The sequence below is a fragment of the Lepidochelys kempii genome, chromosome 22, assembly GCF_965140265.1.
Source record: "Lepidochelys kempii isolate rLepKem1 chromosome 22, rLepKem1.hap2, whole genome shotgun sequence".
NCBI lineage: Eukaryota > Metazoa > Chordata > Testudines > Cheloniidae > Lepidochelys > Lepidochelys kempii.
The window spans coordinates 11988179-12007384 of NC_133277.1; positions in this window are offsets into that span (position 1 = coordinate 11988179).

A 19206-nucleotide genomic window follows, 5' to 3' on the forward strand; every position below is an offset into this window, starting at 1 on the left:
TTTTTATTGTGGTGTAGACATACCCGTAACACACACACACACACACAACCCCCCACTCTCCCAAAAGAAAAAAAGTGAGGGGCCAGCATTGTGCCAATGATTTTCTAATAAGGAGGGTAATCCTGACACTTAATCTGTATTGAAAGACATGCCATGGCTCAAGCAATATTGTTACATTCATAACTGACATGGCAAGCCCAGAGTGCCAGGGCTACGAACTACCAAGCCCAGAGGTGCCAAGGCTCAGCCCTGACACAAATTAATCCAGCACAGGGACATCTTAGCAAGGGAAGTGGTGAATTCTTCATCACTTAAGGTCTTTAAATCGAGATGAGATCTCTCTCTAAGAGGGATGCTCTAGCTCAGCCCCAAGTTATTGGGCGAGATGGTGCGTAAGAATAGTTCTTCCCCCCGCCAGGGAATCACTGTGTAGGGTCCTCTCACCTGTGTTGTGCAGGAGACCAGACTAGATTCTCATAGTGCTCCCGCCTGGCCTTAAAAAATCTGAGTCCCGTCGGCTGAGAGACCTGCTGTAGTAAATAAGCTGGTTTGGTGACACAGGCAGGCATTGTTTGGAAGCCACTGACTATTTCATTCATGCCCTAGCAGAGTGCTATAGCGTAGGATGCTGGGATACTATTGCTTATAGGTTCTAGGTTTTTTTAACATTCTATTCGAACACAGTTCTAGGACAGGGCATTAAAGAGCAGATGACCTCTTCCAAAGAACATTTTAATTGAGAAACAGTTCTCCTTTTGGACCACATTCTTCCACGCTTCCTCCTGTCAAATAGCACTTTATTCTGTGAGGGGTTTCATTGAAATCGGACTTTTATGCAGTAATACACAGCACTGAGGTTGGCAAGATATGGCCCTTTATACATGAAGAATGGGACATTTCTATCTTTGTTTTCTCTTTATGCATGGTAAGCGCATTCCCCCCCTCCCCCCGGAAGCTTTGTTTTAAGTACTCCCTTGCGTCAGTTGTCTGCTCCCTACCTATCAGTTGTCTTCTGTCCATGCTATCCCATTGGAGATGAGACAGGAAGAAGGGACTGGTTTCAGAGTAACAGCCATGTTAGTCTGTATTCGCAAAAAGAAAAGGAGGACTTGTGGCACCTTAGAGACTAACCAATTTATTTGAGCATAAGCTTTCGTGAGCTACAGCTCACTTCATCGGATGCATACCGTGGAAACTGCAGCAGACTTTATATACACACAGAGAATATGAAACAATACCTCCTCCCACCCCACTGTCCTGCTGGTAATAGCTTATCTAAAGTGATCATCAGGTTGGGCCATTTCCAGCACAAATCCAGGTTTTCTCACCCTCCACCCCCCCACACAAATTCACTCTCCTGCTGGTGATAGCCCATCCAAAGTGACAACTCTTTACACAATGTGCATTATAATCAAGTTGGGCCATTTCCTGCACAAATCCAGGTTCTCTCACCCCCTCACCCCCCTCCCAAAAACCACACACACAAACTCACTCTCCTGCTGGTAGTAGCTCATCCAAACTGACCACTCTCCAAGTTTAAATCCAAGTTAAACCAGAACATCGGGGGGGGGGGGGGGAGGAAAAAACAAGGGGAAATAGGCTACATTGCATAATGACTTAGCCACTCCCAGTCTCTATTTAAGCCTAAATTAATAGTATCCAATTTGCAAATGAATTCCAATTCAGCAGTTTCTCGCTGGAGTCTGGATTTGAAGTTTTTTTGTTTTAAGATAGCGACCTTCATGTCTGTGATTGCGTGACCAGAGAGATTGAAGTGTTCTCCGACTGGTTTATGAACGTTATAATTCTTGACATCTGATTTGTGTCCATTTATTCTTTTACGTAGAGACTGTCCAGTTTGACCAATGTATATGGCAGAGGGGCATTGCTGGCACATGATGGCATATATCACATTGGTGGATGTGCAGGTGAACGACCCTCTGATAGTGTGGCTGATGTTATTAGGCCCTGTGATGGTGTCCCCTGAATAGATATGTGGGCACAATTGGCAACGGGCTTTGTTGCAAGGATAAGTTCCTGGAAGGGACTATGATTTTACAGAGGATTATACCTCTGCATGGGAATTTCAGTGTGAGTGCTTTTCCCTGCCTGTTTTTCTTAGATTGCTTGTATCAACGTGTCCTATTATCAATTTCTAATCCTGGGGGAATTGAGAAACAACTTCTGCCATGTTCATATGCCTTTGCTTTTCTTGGTGCCGCATCTGAAAATGAGATCTTTACCCACGCTGGAATTTTCCCTGGAGCCTGACAGAGTTGCCTGCCCAGCTCTCATTGACATTAACAGGAGCTGGGCCTGGTCTAGACAGACTTGCACCAGTTCAATTGAACTGTTGCAATCAATAAAACAGATGTAGTTAAACCAGTACAACAAGCCCCTGTGTGGACACTTATTTCAGTTTAAGACTACTTGATTTTGATTTAGCTTAAACCAGTAGCTAGTTGATTAAGGGCTTGTCGACAGTACACCAGCCTGCCATGCACTAAGTCTCCGTATAGACAAGCCTTTAGGCAATGTCTACCCTACACAGCCTATGCTAGCAAAGCTCCCCGATGTAGATGCTTCACATGCCAACGGAAGGAGGAACACTCCCAGCATAGTATAAGTGTCTCCCCAAGAGACATTCCAGAGATAAAGTTCTACTCATGGCTAGAGCCCTGCTCCATCATGGTGTATTACTGAGCACCGTTGCATATATACAGGTTTCAGAGTAGCAGCCGTGTTAGTCTGTATTCGCAAAAAGAAAAGGAGTACTTGTGGCACCTTAGAGACTAACAAATTTATTTGAGCATAAGCTTTCGTGAGCTACAGCTCACTTCATCAGATGCATTCAGTGGAAAATACAGTGGGGAGATTTATATACATAGAGAACATGAAACAATGGGTGTTACCATACACACTGTAATGAGAGTGATCACTTAAGGTTAGCTATTACCAGCAGGAGAGTGCGGCGAGGCGGGGGGAGAAAACCTTTTATAATGATAATCAAGGTGGGCCATTTCCAGCAGTTGACAAGAACGTCTGAGGAACAGTAGGGAGTGGGGGGCGGAATAAACAAGGGGAAATAGTTTTACTTTGTGTAATGACCCATCCACTCCCAGTCTCTATTCAAGCCTAAGATAATTGTATCCAGTTTGCAAATTAATTCCAATTCAGCAGTCTCTCGTTGGAGTCTATTTTTGAAGTTTTTTTGTTGAAGAATTGCAACTTTTAGGTCTGTAATCGAGTGACCAAAGAGATTGAAGTGTTCTCCGACTGGTTTTTGAATGTTATAATTCCGCCCCCCACTGTTCCTCAGACATTCTTGTCAACTGCTGGAAATGGCCCACCTTGATTATCACTACAAAAGGTCCCTCCCCCCCCCACTCTCCTGCTGGTAATAGCTCACCTTAAGTGATCACTCTCGTTACAGTGTGTGTGGTAACACCCATTGTTTCATGTTCTCTATGTATATAAATCTCCCCACTGTATTTTCCACTGCATGCATCGATGAAGTGAACTGTAGCTCATGAAAGCTTATGCTCAAATAAATCTGCAAGTTTCTAAGGTGCCACAAGTACTCCTTTTCTTTTTGCGAATACAGACTAACACGGCTGCTACTCTGAAAGATGTCTAGACAGCTATTTTTAGTGAGTAGCATGAGCATCGTGAGCTCGAGTCGGTTGATCCGAGCTTGGAGGCTGGCTGCCATAGAGACCCCACTGTAATTACTGAAGAAAATTGTGTAGATGTTGAGAACGTGGCTCATGCTTTTAGACACCCTCCATCTGTCTTTGATGCCAGAGGAAGAAATCTTTATTTATGTCTCAGGTTCCCTCTAGAGCTATTACCAATCTAATAATATATAGAAAAGGGATGGAAAGGAGGGTGGATGCTACTCAGTGTTCGGAAGAATTTGGACATGGGAAAATCTAACTACAACTCCCTAAGGCACGGAAGCCGGATAGCCAAACTGAAATATATCAGTTTTTGGGTGTTTGGTTTGTTCAATGAAAACAAACTGTTTCCAGCACAAAGTAGACACTTTTCATGTTTAGTTGAAAACTGTTTTCCGCCAAAAATAACAAAAAAAATTTCAGTGGGATAAAATGTGACGAGCTCGAACCCTAGGCATGTTTGCTGTGAAAGTGGAGGTACTTTGTGTGATGAGGTTACACATCCATTAGGCACTGGGTTAAGGTCCCAAAGTCATTTCAGAGAGCCCAGCAAACAGCTTTCAAATGAACGCCACAGCCTTGGGCCTGGATTTGAACCAACATCCAAGAAACAACAGGGTCCATATCCCTGGACCTTCCATCTCCTTGCAGAACTGCCCTGTGCTGAATTTTGTGAAAATGTCTTGTATTGGGATGCAGGAAACCCAAAGAGTGGTGATGGCTCCTTAAGGTGCAGTAAGCATGTTCGTATTCTGGTGTACGTGGAACATGCTACAGGAACCAGAACTATTGGAATACCAGAGTAGGGACTCTGTGCCAAAGTCCCCACCCTTCAGTAAGATGCAGATTTGACCCCACTTATGCAGTATTTTATGGGTCATCTAGCTTTTATGTAAGCAATTAGCAACCTATTTCCTCAAGTGCCAAACCTTTCAGCATGGCACAAATCTAGCTCTGCAGGCTGCTAATCCTTCTCTCACTCCACTCCTCCGCTCCCCCCTCCGCGCGGTCCAGCATTCTCATGCCAAGATTCCCTGGCTTGAAATCCAATGTAATAATCATTTCCCACAGGTCTTGGATCTTACTATTCATAGAGCTTCAGTAAAGCCACTTCTGATTTCAGAGGAGGGTAAAGCAAACTCCTAGAGGGATCTGATTGGGGAATTAAGATATGCAAAACTTGTGATGGACTCCGGTAGGGATACCAAGATGAACCCTAAATGAGAATGACAGACAGAACTGGAACAGGTCCTTGTCAGTTGCTATCTGGTCCTGCCAGCAGGCAACATCTAGGAAGCGCTACAGGAGGATACTTTGGTGGTAACTGGATTTGCCTGAAATACTCTTTCATCTCTCTCTCTTTCTAACAAGCTCTGAAATCCTGCCCCGTTTGAAGTCCGTGGGAGTATTGTCATAGGTTTCAGTGGAACCAGGATATCATCCAAAGTGTTTTGTTTGTGAATATGTTCACATCTGGGCACCTTTGGCCATGATGCCTGCTCCTGAGGTTTTGTTGGTGAAGTGGACAGAGAAGTGGGCCTTTACAGATGGAGAATCCTTATCTTCAGGACAAAAACGAGTCAATGAGAAAATTAATCTGCCACTGACCTGCTGTATGATTGTGGGCATATCACTTCAGCCCAGATCAATGGGAGTTAGGCACCTAAATACCTTTAGAGATCTGGGCCTTCACCTCTCTGTGCCTCTGTTTCTACCCCAAACCTTTGTCTATCTTGTCTATTTAGATTGTAAACTCATTGGGGCAGGGGACTGTCTCTCCTATGTATCTGTACAGCACCTAACGCAAAGGGACACTAAACTTGATTGGGGCCTTTAGTTACTATTGTAATATAAATAATGATAATAATAATACATTTTAAAAGCGGAGCCTGCCATAAGTCTCTTTCTCATAGGCATAAATGTTACCAAGCAGCTGCTTGCCTAGCTGCAGTTTTGTTTACATTCCCATCAGAACGGTCAAACCTTAGCAGGTATGTCTACACTATGATAAAAGACCCGCAGCACAGCCATGGCTGGCTCAGGTCAGCTGACTCAGGCTGGTGCTATAAAAATGCAATGAAAAAATTCCCCAAAATTCAGGCTTGGGCTGGAAACCTCCTTTGTGGAAACCTCCAGCCTGAGCCCAAACATCCACCTGGCAATTTTAGAGCCCCATCGTCCAAGTCAACTGACTCAGGCTTTGAGATGTGGTACCATGGATTTTTGATCTCTGTGTAGACGTACCCAGAGAGTTTGTTTTTTAAGGAAGTGAGATGCTTTGGTCAACACAAACTTTGAGAATCGGCCAATGTCCTCCTTGAGAATGTGTTTAAAGGGCCAGTGAATTTTATTTTGGTGGGAGCGTTATCTCACATAGGATTTTGATGTTCCAGCCACATAAAATAACACCTGAAACCTGGCTACGTCTTGTTTAGTTTGCGCCCCTTTATATTGTGTTTTACAAGAGTATTCTACCCTCCTAAGAAACTCACGGGCAGATTCCTCTTCTGTTAGCATATTTCTTTGCAAGTGTTTCTATAGAATCCCTCCAACAGCTGCAGTATAACTGTAATATTTCTGTAAGATGCCCCCCTCCATGTTATATTCGATCTCATGTTTCCTGCTGTTTTTGACCTGCAGTACAATCGGAGTTTGCCAGCTTTGCTGCTTAAAACCACTGCACAGCAATAGATACTTTTGTGGCTGCCCATTTGACATTGTATCTCGTTTTATTGCTGTGGTGGGACCAATAAGGCATCTGCATGTGGTTTTTGTAATCTGCAGTAGAAGTCTTTAATTTTCAAAATAAATGTCCTGAAGCAGATAACTAAGAGTTCAAGAAACCTAATGTATTATAATGCAACCTAACGCTTTTGGTGTTCATGGCATTTTTACAAGCCACAAAATAGCCTTCCCCCTCCATCTTCAATAAAATGGCCTGGCAGGGAGTGGATTGGCTGAGGCTGCTGTTTTGTTATGAACACCGAGGATGTGTTTCTGCACTTTACAAGACAAAGACATTTCCTGCGCGAGGGGCTTGCAGTCTAAAATCATGATCCTGCCACACCGTTCTCCTGGTGTGTAGTACCTTACTCCGCAAGAAGAACAGGAGGACTTGTGGCACCTTAGAGACTAACCAATTTATTTGAGCATGAGCTTTCGTGAGCTACAGCTCACTTCATCGGATGCATACCGTGGAAACTGCAGAAGACATTATATACATGTCTATATTATACTTATATTATTATATTGTATATATTATATATATTATACATATATAATGTCTTCTGTAGTTTCCACGGTATGCATCCGATGAAGTGAGCTGTAGCTCACGAAAGCTTATGCTCAAATAAATTGGTTAGTCTCTAAGGTGCCACAAGTACTCCTTTTCTTTTTGCAAATACAGACTAACACGGCTGTTACTCTGACTCTTGTTAGTGGCTCAGCTCTTTGAAGCCAGGTGCTGGGAGTTGTTTATTCATTCTTATAGCTGAAATTACCTAAGTCCCTTAGCCTTCTAGGTACATCTGGCAGAATCACAAGATATAAGCACACCGTCTGACTGTAGAGGCCTGAGCTTTGAAAGCACAGGTCCCAGTTATACAACCTACTCCCACCTCTTACAGTAGCATATGCTTGGCTTTGGAGGTGAATGTGGTGGTGAGCCTCGTTGCACACTAGCTTGCTCCGTATTCACATCTCTGTAACAAACTCTTCTTAAGTACATTCTGTCATTCAACCTGCTTATGTGGTTCCCTGGCCAGTCGGAATGGGGTATTGCTCAGAATGTGTAAGGTTTTTTGATTGGAGGAAATAATTCTTTACAAGTAAATGTTTGAATAACGATTTCCATTCCCCTTCTGTTTTTTTTTTTTACTGGCTCCAAGGGCAAGCCCAGTGATATCTTTGCTGGGAACTTGAATACAAGGTTATAAAGCAGCTATTAAGCCACGGCACTATCTGCAAGAACACAAACTGTTTTTTTGCCCTGCACTGTTATTGTGTCAACATTTTGGAGGTTGTGTGAACATAGAGAGGTGATTTGTTTTTTCTTCCCACTCTGATTTGAGGTTGATCGAAGTTGCCCAATGACTGAACCAACCCACTGGGGCTGCGTTTTATAACAACTCCCCCAGGTCCTGAGATGCCTGAAGTTTGCCTGATGAGTCAGACCCATATAACTTGAGTATCCTTAATCGTTTGGATCTTACAGGCCTGATCTAAATCTCATCCAAGTCTGTGGAAGTCTTTCCAGGGATTTTGGATCAGGTGGGAATGGAACAAGATCACTGGAAAAATTGGTTTCAGAGTAGCAGCCGTGTTAGTCTGTGTTAATCTGTATTCGCAACAAGAAAAGGAGTACTTGTGGCACCTTAGAGACTAACAAATTTATTGGAGCATAAGCTTTCGTGAGCTACAGCTCACTTCATCGGATGCATTCAGTGGAAAATACAGTGGGGAGATTTATATACATAGAGAACATGAAACGGGTGTTACCATACACACTGTAACGAGAGTGATCACTTAAGGTGAGCTATTACCAGCAGGAGAGTGCGGGGTGGGGGGGACTTTTTGTCGTGATAATCAAGGTGGGTCATTTATAGCAGTTGACAAGAACTAAGGAACAGTGGGGGGTGGGGAGGATGGGGGATAAACATGGGGAAATAGTTTTACTTTGTGTAATGACTCAACCACTCCCAGTCTCTATTCAAGCCTAAGTTAATTGTATCCAGTTTGCAAATTAATTCCAATTCAGCAGTCTCTCGTTGGAGTCTATTTTTGAAGTTTTTTTGTTGAAGAATTGCCACTTTTAGGTCTGTAATCGAGTGACCAGAGAGATTGAAGTGTTCTCTGACTGGTTTATGAATGTTATAATTCTTGACATCTGATTTGTGTCCATTTATTCTTTTACATAGAGACTGTCCAGTTTGACCAATGTAAATGGCAGAGGGGCATTGCTGGCACATGATGGCATATATCACATTGATAGATGTGCAGGTGAACGAGCCTCTGATAGTGTGGCTGATGTTATTAGGCCCTGTGATGGTGTCCCCTGAATAGATATGTGGACACAGTTGGCAACGGGCTTTGTTGCAAGGATAGGTTCCTGGGTTAGTGGTTCTGTTGTGTAGTGTGTGGTTGCTGGGGAGTATTTGCTTCAGGTTGGGGGGCTGTCTGTAAGCAAGGACTGGCCTGTCTCCCAAGATCTGTGAGAGTGATGGGTCGTCCTTCAGGATAGGTTGTAGATCCTTGATGATGTGCTGGAGAGGTTTTAGTTGGGGGCTGAAGGTGACGGCTAGTGGCGTTCTGTTATTATCTTTGTTGGGCCTATCCTGTGGTAGGTGACTTCAGGGTACTCTTCTGGCTCTGTCAATCTGTTTCTTCACTTCAGCAGGTGGGTATTGTAGTTGTAAGAACGCTTGATAGAGATCTTGTAGGTGTTTATTGGAGCAAATGCGGTTGTATCGTAGAGCTTGGCTGTAGACAATGGATCGTGTGGTGTGGTCTGGGTGAAAGCTGGAGGCCTGTAGGTAGGAATAGCGGTCAGTAGGTTTCCGGTATAGGGTGGTGTTTATGTGACCATCGCTTATTAGCACCGTAGTGTCCAAGAAGTGGATCTCTTGTGTGGACTGGTCCAGGCTGAGGTTGATGGTGGGATGGAAATTGTTGAAATCACGGTCCAGATTTCCATGGGTCCAGATGATGAAGATGTCATCAATGTAGCGCAAGTAGAGTGGGGGCGTTAGGAGACGAGAGCTGAGGAAGTGTTGTTCTAAGTCAGCCATAAAAATGTTGGCATACTGTGGGGCCATGCGGGTACCCATAGCAGTGCCGCTGATTTGAAGGTATACATTGTCCCCAAATGTGAAATAGTTATGGGTGAGGACAAAGTCACAAAGTTCAGTCACCAGGTTTGCCGTGACATTATCGGGGATACTGTTCCTGACGGCTTGTAGTCCATCTTTGTGTGGAATGTTGGTGTAGGGGGCTTCTACATCCATAGTGGCCAGGATGGTGTTTTCAGGAAGATCACCGATGGATTTTAGTTTCCTCAGGAAGTCAGTGGTGTCTCGAAGGTAGCTGGGAGTGCTGGTAGCGTAGGGCCTGAGGAGGGAGTCTACATAGCCAGACAGTCCTGCTGTCAGGGTGCCAATGCCTGAGATGATGGGGCGTCCAGGATTTCCAGGTTTATGGATCTTGGGTAGCAGATAGAATATCCCAGGTTGGGGTTCCAGGGGTGTGTCTGTGCGGATTTGTTCTTGTGCTTTTTCAGGGAGTTTCTGGAGCAAATGCTGTTGTTTCTTTTGGTAACTCTCAGTGGGATCAGAGGGTAATGGCGTGTAGAAAGTGGTGTTGGAGAGTTGCCGAGCAGCCTCTTGTTCATATTCCGACCTATTCATGATGACGACAGCACCTCCTTTGTCAGCCTTTTTGATTATGATGTCAGAGTTGTTTCTGAGGCTGTGGATGGCATTGTGTTCTGCACGGCTGAGGTTATGGGGCAAGTGATGCTGCTTTTCCACAATTTCAGCCCGTGCACGTCGGCGGAAGCACTCTATGTAGAAGTCCAGTCTGTTGTTTCGACCTTCAGGAGGAGTCCACCTAGAATCCTTCTTTTTGTAGTGTTGGTAGGAAGGTCTCTGTGGGTTAGTATGTTGTTCAGAGGTGTGTTGGAAATATTCCTTGAGTTGGAGGCTTCGAAAATAGGATTCTAGGTCACCACAGAACTGTATCATGTTCGTGGGGGTGGAGGGGCAGAAGGAGAGGCCCTGAGATAGGACAGATTCTTCTGCTGGGCTAAGAGTATAGTTGGATAGATTAACAATATTGCTGGGTGGGTTAAGGGAACCATTGCTGTGGCCCCTTGTGGCATGTAGTAGTTTAGATAGTTCAGCGTCCTTTTTCTTTTGTAGAGAAGCAAAGTGTGTGTTGTGAATGGCTTGTCTAGTTTTTGTAAAGTCAAGCCACGAGGAAGTTGGTGTGGAAGGTAAAAAGTGTACGCCCTGCAAGGAAAGGGCCCATTCAGTAGCAGCAGCAGCTAGCAGGAATGCAAAGGGATTGCAGCTTAAATATTTAGCCCTGTTGAGTTCAGAAGAACGCTTTACTTGGCCATCACTCAGGGCTTTTTTGGTCTCAGCCAGGGTCTTACGGCCTGCATGGGCCCCAGCCTGCAGCAAGTGAAAGAGTGGGAGGGGGATATCTGGCCAGGAGTTGCCTTTGCATCTGGTCACTCTGCTGCAGGGGATCGTGGTGGCTGGTGTGTGCTTCTCGTCTTGCTTCACAGCCAAGTTGAGCCTTCCCTTGGGTTTGCCTCCCTCTCCCCACTTAAAAAACAGCAGGGTCCCCAAATGTCTGCCTGGCTTTTTTGTGCTTAAGGCTGCCTCAGGTTACAGCTGTTCTTGGGCCCATGGGTGCAAAATGCTTCCTGACATCTGAGAAATGTTATACCCCAAGAACGCCTGGCGTGCAGCAATCTGGCCTCAATTCAGAGCAAAGCCTGCTTAGTCCAGACCTCAGCGCTCCTGGAGCCCAGACTGGTTCTATCAGCGGGGTACGTGGTGCGGGGAAGCAGACTGGCCTTTCCTTGTACAAAGACACTGTTGCTCAAATTGTTCTGAAGGGAACAGCTGGGAAAGTGTCTCAGGATTTAGTGCTGCATTAACCTGGTACACACATGACAATCCATCTCAGAGGGTGCTTACGCATTATCATATGTCCCCCTGACCTTCTTTGCTTTTTTGTTCGCCGCTGCATAAGCAGATCCAGGGCTCAGCTTTGGATCCTGGCAGAACTTCAACAGCCAAAGGCACCCACTTTGTGCCCAAACATTTTGCTTATTTTTGATTTAATTGAAATAAAAGCGCTTTGGAACGTCCACAAAAGGCTTGTAAGGAATCCTGCAGAATGGAGGACAAAATATCTTTTGCATGATCACATAGTATCAAGCCACGGTCACACCATGCCATTCACTGAGCTTCAGGACCCCTGAATAAGTCACTGCCCTTTCTGTGGTGGGTTAGCTAGCTATAAAGCAGAGATGGCAAAAGATTGCATTGCTTTAAGGTGAAGCTTTCAGAATTGCACTAAAATGAGGCTAAGTATCAGAGAGAGAGCCATGTTAGTCTGTATCCACAAAAACAACGAAGAGTCTGGTGGCACCTTAAAGACTAACAGATTTATTTGGGCATAATGAGGCTAGAGTCTTGTGAGTGATTTCTACTTACTGCCCTTGCAGTAATACAGCTCCCTGTGCATAGCTACTGGTTAAAAGTCTGCTAGAACTCACCAGGGATGATGCTTGAACCAAAACTCTGAGCCTGAAATCGGGAAAGGTCACATCTGCATCCAAATTTTTTCAGCTTCAGAACAGTTGTTCAGTGTAGCCTGCAATAAAAAATCATACATATAAAAGTGGCAGCATGTGTGTGGTTGGAAATCTATTTTGCCCTTTATGAGGGGGCCATTTTCCAGGCAAACTTGTGCTTTTCAGAGCCTCTTAGATAGGTGAAAAGATACCAAAAATGTCATCGCCCATCCTTCTGCTATTGCAAGAGGAAGTTATTGTTTCATGGGGCACGTAGGCCTAGTATTATTGTGTCTCTAAAAGACAACAGATAATCCAAACAAAACAGGAGCCAGTTCTTGAGAGAATATAGCGTATTTATTTAATCATGCAAACACCAGGGACTATTCATTTTCATCTGGCTTTAGCGAAGTCTCTTCTATTCAGCACAGCAGGGATACTGTACCTGGAGGAGAAAAGAGACTATATAAAATCTGTCATGTGTTCTGTAAAGGATGCATTAGATATTCCCAGTGCAGATTGTCTGAAGTTGTGGGTAAATTCCAATTTGCATCCCTCCAACACCAGAAGTTGGTGAATTGAGAGTGGAGGGAGAGAGGTAGATAAGTGATCCTAAGAAATCCTGGAAGCATCCTCCCACTTTAAAGGTGGAGAGAGAGAGATGAAAAGGGCAGAGAAACGAGACCCAGAATAAAAAGAACAGGAGTACTTGTGGCACCTTAAAGACTAACAAATTTATTTGAGCATAAGCTTTCGTAGGCTACAGCCCACTTCATTGGATGCATGCAGTGGAAAATACAGAAGGACAATTTTATATACACAGAGAACATGAAACAGTGGGTGTTACCGTACACACTATAAGGAGAGTGATCAGTTAAGGTGAGCTATTACCAGCAGGAGAAAAAACAACAACTCCTTTTGTAGTGATAATCAAGATGAGCCATTTCCAGCAGTTAACAAGAAAGTGTGAGGAACAGTTATGGGGGAAAAATAAACATGGGGAAATAGTTTTACTTTGTGTAATGACACCTCCACTCCCAGTCTTTATTCAAGCCTATGTTAATTGTATCCAGTTTGCAAATTAATTCCAATTCAGCAGTCTCTCGTTGGAGTCTATTTTTGAAGTTTTTTTGTTGAAGAATTGCCACTTTTAGGTCTGTAATCGAGTGACCAGAGAGATTGAAGTGTTCTTTGACTGGTTTTTGAATGTTATAATTCTTGACGTCTGATTTGTGTCCATTTATTCTTTTACGTAGAGACTGTCCAGTTTGCCCAATGTACATGGCAGAGGGGCATTGCTGGCACATGATGGCATGTATCACATTGGTGGATGTGCAGGTGAAGGAGCCTCTGATAGTGTGGCTGATGTGATTAGGCCCTAGGATGGTGTCCCCTGAATAGATATGTGGACCCCAGAGTAGTTTTGCTGTGAGTTAGGCAGAGCAACAAGAAAGGGAAAGTACATGTGTGTGTGTGTGTTCCTTCTCTGCTCATGAACAAATATCCTTCCCTCAAATATTCAAGATTTATCTCCCCTCTGTCCCAGCATACGGGCAGCTTGCTTAGTGCACAGGGCATCTGCACTCTGTGCACTGGCTGTCGGCTGACCAAATTTATTGCTTTATCCTGTGCAACAAAACTGTACTGACCCTATTGTGCCTGGAGCCTGCTATTCCCAAGAAAGAAAGAGGTAAAGCAGGCTTTGCCCCTTAATGCAGTTAGATGGAGACAAGAATTGTTACATTTGGCTCGCAGAGAATCCTGATCTGTTCTGTAAGACTGAGGAGCCCGATCCAATAAAGTCAATGGAAAGACTTATTAGATCAGGCCCTACAGGTCTTGAGAGCTCCCAAATTATTACAGTATGGGTGAATGTCCTCCCTTTCCCTTAGTTATTTTTAGTCCTCAGGCTTTTAATTTATTTTTGCTACTACTATTTGGCAGGGCATATTTTTGCATCCCTTATTATCATTTCCACTTTGCGTCAGGAAGATAAATTTATCCTCATCTCAGGCTTCCTATTGTTATGAAATGACAAAGTTAAACACAACTTATTCACAGATTGCTCATTCAGTGATTAGCATGTCACTTAGAATGGAGCATTAACATTGTGGGATTAGTTCACTCTTGCTATTTATATAATTCTTTACAGGAGCCTTCAATTTTCTTTCATTTAAAGGGGGGGAAATGAAAGAAAAAAATCCCCTCAACAATTTTCTTGTTTATTAAAATATTTCTGAAGAAACCTTTTTTCTGAAAGTGGTGTGGAGGCTTCTTAGCTTGAGTTACTTTTAACCAGATCAAAGAGAGTCCAGGAGACTATATTGTAGGGAAGAATGTTGCACTAGATCCCAATGGGATTAGACAAGTGTGATCTAAAAGACAGCTATGATTCCACTTGGATAGTGGTTCGAATGATTCCAGTGCCTTTGTTAATCAAGTACATAACTTTCTGTGTAAATGCTTCGTTAATGTTGTAGATAGTTTTTAGCCCCATTGGCTGATTTCCTTAAGTACAGAATGAATTAAGTGTCGTCGGTGCCCAGTCATATTGTCCTTATAAACATCTATTGTCTTCAAAGTACATCTTTTCTGAGTGAGGCCTGTTGGGTCAGACCTCTTGGTCTACAACTTCAAAAGTGCCTAGTGATTTTGGAGAACGTTTTTGGTGCCCAACTTGGGACACTCTAGGCCTGTTTTTCAGAAGCCAAGTGCTCAGCACTTTGTGAACATTAAGCCCATGGAAGGTCTCTTGGGTTGGGGACTCAAAATCAGAGACTTTCATAATCACTAGCCTCTCTTGCAAATGTAATCCCCATAGTTTCTCTCTCTAGATATCCCTATAGTTTCTCAAAAAGAAAAGGAGGACTTGTGGCACCTTAGAGACTAACCAATTTATTTGAGCATGAGCTTTCGTGAGCTACAGCTCACTTCATCGGAATAGTTTCTATTACCATAGCATCTGAGCATCCGGCTGTAGAGTGTCCTAAATTGATATTAACAATTCACTTTGCTTGCAGGTTAACCCCCAAAATAATTATCTACTCGAGTCATGCTGAACCACTAGAATCATTCCAGGAAGAACTGCAGTATCTTAGAAAATTAGATTAAGTTGCACAGGTGTTTGATGGTACAGTACCATCCTGCTAAATTTCCTGGCACCATTCCTGTTCTTTCAAGTAAACAACTGATCCTTCCAGGAGCTGTACCCAATCCAGCAGTGTGCGGTGCACCCTCAACTCTGATTTGATTTCAGAGGAGGATGAGCACACTCATCATTTCACAGGATGGAGAACTTGCCTGCTTACTCCAGACATAGACAGAAGAGTAGGTGGAGCAGTGTTTGCCATGCTCTCATAACTCCCTCAGCTCTATAATTAGAAGTTAACCAGATGGCCCCATCTAGTTCCAAACAGACATAAAGCAAAGTGGGCCAAAATGAGCTGGGTAACACAGATGGGACAGCAGCAAAAAGCTAGCAACCAACAAGAGATGGATACCCACAAGCTGCTAGGGTCTAACTCACTGAATCAAAAATCTGAGAGCATCAGCAGCTCTATGAAAAATGTTACCTGTGTGGCAACTTGGCTCATACAGCTCTAAACAGAGGTGGACGCTAATCAAATGGGTCCCATATTATGCCACAAACATCAGCTGGAACCCCCTCAAAATGTGCGCACACAAAAACCCTCCACCAGATGCATTTAGTAATCAAAGCCAGGTATTACTTGTAATTGTGCTTGACTGGTATGTTTTTAAAATATATTCAATGCATTGTCTTGCATTTTGTACCCCAAAATAGTTTAAAGATCTAAATTCACATACCAAGTGATAGATGAAGGATTAAAAATAAGAGCTGCAACCAGGAACTTCCCCCAATCCTTGTGTTTTCAGATAAGATTTGAAAACAGGCTGGAGAGTCAGTGGAGTGGAGAGAATCCAGCAGGCTGTTCTAGATGGCAGGAGCTGCAGAGGAGAAGGCTCTTGAACCAACAGAAGTGTGAAGGAGTATAGAGGAATTGGAGAAAGGGGCAAGAGATAATTGTGCCCAGACTTTTACATGCTGATGCACACATATCTGTATTCATGGAGAGCCAGATCTCAGCTGGAGTAAATCAGCAAAGCTCCACTGAGGTCAGGAATTGAATCTGGCTCAGTATATACAGTTGAAGTGCCAAATTCGGATGTATGGCTAACAGCACAAATGGATCCTATAGATGGAACCAAAATGAACAGCTTTAGAGTCTCTCATTTCCAATAGGGAAACTGAAGACATTTGCAGTTAATTTTGTTCCTTTCGCCTGGCACACTCTCCTTAATAACCCACCCTTGCCTCAGATTTCCTGGCGTATGAAGTGAGAGCCATTTTCAATGTCTGCTGCTGTTTCCTCATTTGGAATACGCCACTCAGGTTAATTACAAGCTAAAATCCTCACACCAAAGTACCAGCCAATGCATTAGCATTTTCAGAAATGGGAGCACTTTACTTAGCATCCTTATAAACAGCAGTATCAGGACCACATATTAAATTCCCCCCTACCCCCCACTCCAAAAAATTATCTGAAACAATGTGTTCTGGTTTAGAAACAAGCCATCAAAGACAATCAGATAAAATTTGAGCCAAAGATGCTTCTCCTTCTCTGTGTGTTTGGCCTAGCAATGAAACCTAAAAGCAATTTATGATAATAGCTTCCCTATCTACTACAATAGTGGTGGTTTAATGAAGTGGCTTAAGGATACAGTGGCAGCCTTGTTTTTAGTGCATTACAGAAGCATCCAAAAGGGCACAGTCAGGATCAGGTGGTCTCATTGTGCTAGGAGCCATATAAACATATAGAAAGACATGGTCTCTGCCCCAGAGGGCTTACAATCTAAATAGAATAATGCTCTCTGCATTTCTGTAACACCTTTCACCCCAGGTGCTCAGGGCACCGTACAAACTATAATGAATGAAGCTTTGCAACCCTTGGTTGTGGTTAAGAAGTCCATTTCCCAATTTTACAGGAGGGGTAGACCGAAACTCTTACTCAAGGCCACACAATAAGTGATTGGAAAAGCCAGGAATAGATGCCAGGAGTTCTGATTCTTAGACCCCGGTTTAACACTGAAACGCATCACATGGGCTTTTATATCTTGTGTCTGAAGTGTCGTCAGTTCTAAATCCGTTTTTATTAGTAGCATTAAGGTAACGCCTAGAATCTGAAATTGAGGCCCCATCGGGCTCACCACAGAGCAAGAGCCCCTCCCTGCTCTGAAGAGATTATAATCTAAACCAACAAGGCGGAGGGTGTGGGAAAGGAAGAGTTATCTCCATTTTACAGATGAGCAGAGGCCCAGGGTTGGTTCAATGACTTGCAGAGTCAGGAATTGAACCTTGTTCTCCCAAGGCCCAGTCCTGCGCCTTAGCAACAAGAGTACAGCTATTCAATTTTATGAGCAGTAGCAGAATAATCATAGATCTGGGTTAGCTAGTTAGATACCTTTGAGCTAGTAATTGTTACAGATGGGTCTGGATCCCTTTTTCCAAACTTCAAGTGGGTTCAGCTTTGGTGTGCTCCAGTAGGAGCATCTGTTACAATGTCGCTTACCGTTGGCTTTCCAAGTTGAGGTCAACTCAGTCTGTGACCGATGGAGCAGCAGTGGTTTCTTCCCAGTCATGATCCCACACGTGATTTGAGCCAGCAGGTATTGAGACTGACTCTGAATCATAGACTTTAAGGGGACCATCATGATCATCTAGTCTGACCTCCTGCACACCTCAGGCCACAGAACTTCACACTCCTCACTCCTGCAATGGACCCATACTCTCTGGATGAGTTACTGAAGTCCAGAAATCTTGATTTAAAGACTTCCATTAACAGAGAATCCATCATTTACTCGAGTTCAAACCAGCAGGTGACCCATGCTCCATGCTACAGAGGAAGATGCAAACCCCCCAGGGTCTCTATCAATCTGAACTCGGGGAAAATTCCTTCCTGGCCCTAAATATTGTGATCAGTTAGACCCTGAGCGTGTGGGTGAAACTCACCAGCCAGACACCTGAGAGAGAATTCCCTGGAGTAACTCAGAGCCTCACCATCTAGTGTCTCAACTCCAGCCGTTGGGGATACGTGCTATGAGCAGTTGCAGCTGGGCCACATGCCATTGTAGGCAACCTCCTCAGTCCATCCCCTCCATAAACTTATCAGGCTCAGTCTTGAAACCAGTTAGGTTTTTTTGCCTCCACTGCTCTCCTTGAAAGGCTGTTCCAGAACGTCACTCCTCTGATAATTAGAAACCTTCCTCTAATTTCAAGCCTAACCTTATTGATGGTCAGTTCAGATTTATTTGTTCTTGTGCTGCCATTTAAAACTGATCATTGATGCAGAAGCTCTCGGTGTCGTTGTCCACCGCCGGTGATGGGTGTGCTTCTTTGCAACAAAGCTCCTATGTGCCAGGCCTGGGAAGTGCTAGGCACAGCTCATAGGCTGGAGCGTGCCATCTTATGCAAAAACCAGGAGGATCAGAGGCCGCTTCTGCTTGCCAAAGAAAGGGGCACCATCCCGTGCTACAGCTGCTGTTGTCCTCGTTGCTATTACAATCCCATTGGTGGTAGAATACCATCCCCTTTTGCACTCTTCTGACATTTGCCCCTGCTTGGTTAGATCACGTGGGCAACAGCATTGTCCTCGCTCTTTGTGCTTCTGGCATGTTTCAGGGGAGGTTCTGTTGGAGAGCTGGGCGGCGCTTGCTGGTGGAAGAGCTATTCTGTCCCTCTTTTCCGCAGGCCGCTCGTTCCCACGGAGCTGTTGCTGCTTGCTGACTAGAGAAGGCTGGGCACCGTAGCATAGATTTCCGAAGTGATCTGCATAGAGAGCTAGCCCTCACTCTTTCAAGCCGTTGTAGATTAGATGTAGAGATGCCACAGAGAGCTCTTCCTGTAATAGCTGGGGGTGTGCTTACCTCTGAGGGCCGTTCTTGTCGTAGTGCTGTTCAGGGATGTGAAGTCGTGTGCTGTAGACCATATCCACAATTACTATAGGAATTACATCCATGCAGGTAACTGGCACCAGAGACTTGTTCCTTCAACTCCGAAACACAGGCCTCTGCCACTTCAGCTAGCAGACAGCCTTCTGGCTGATAGTGGTATCAAGTCCCACATCCTCTCGGTGGGTGTAGTGATTAGAGGGCAACATCATTTGGCTGTATTGCCTAGTGGAGAGGTACTGGACTGGGACTCTGGAG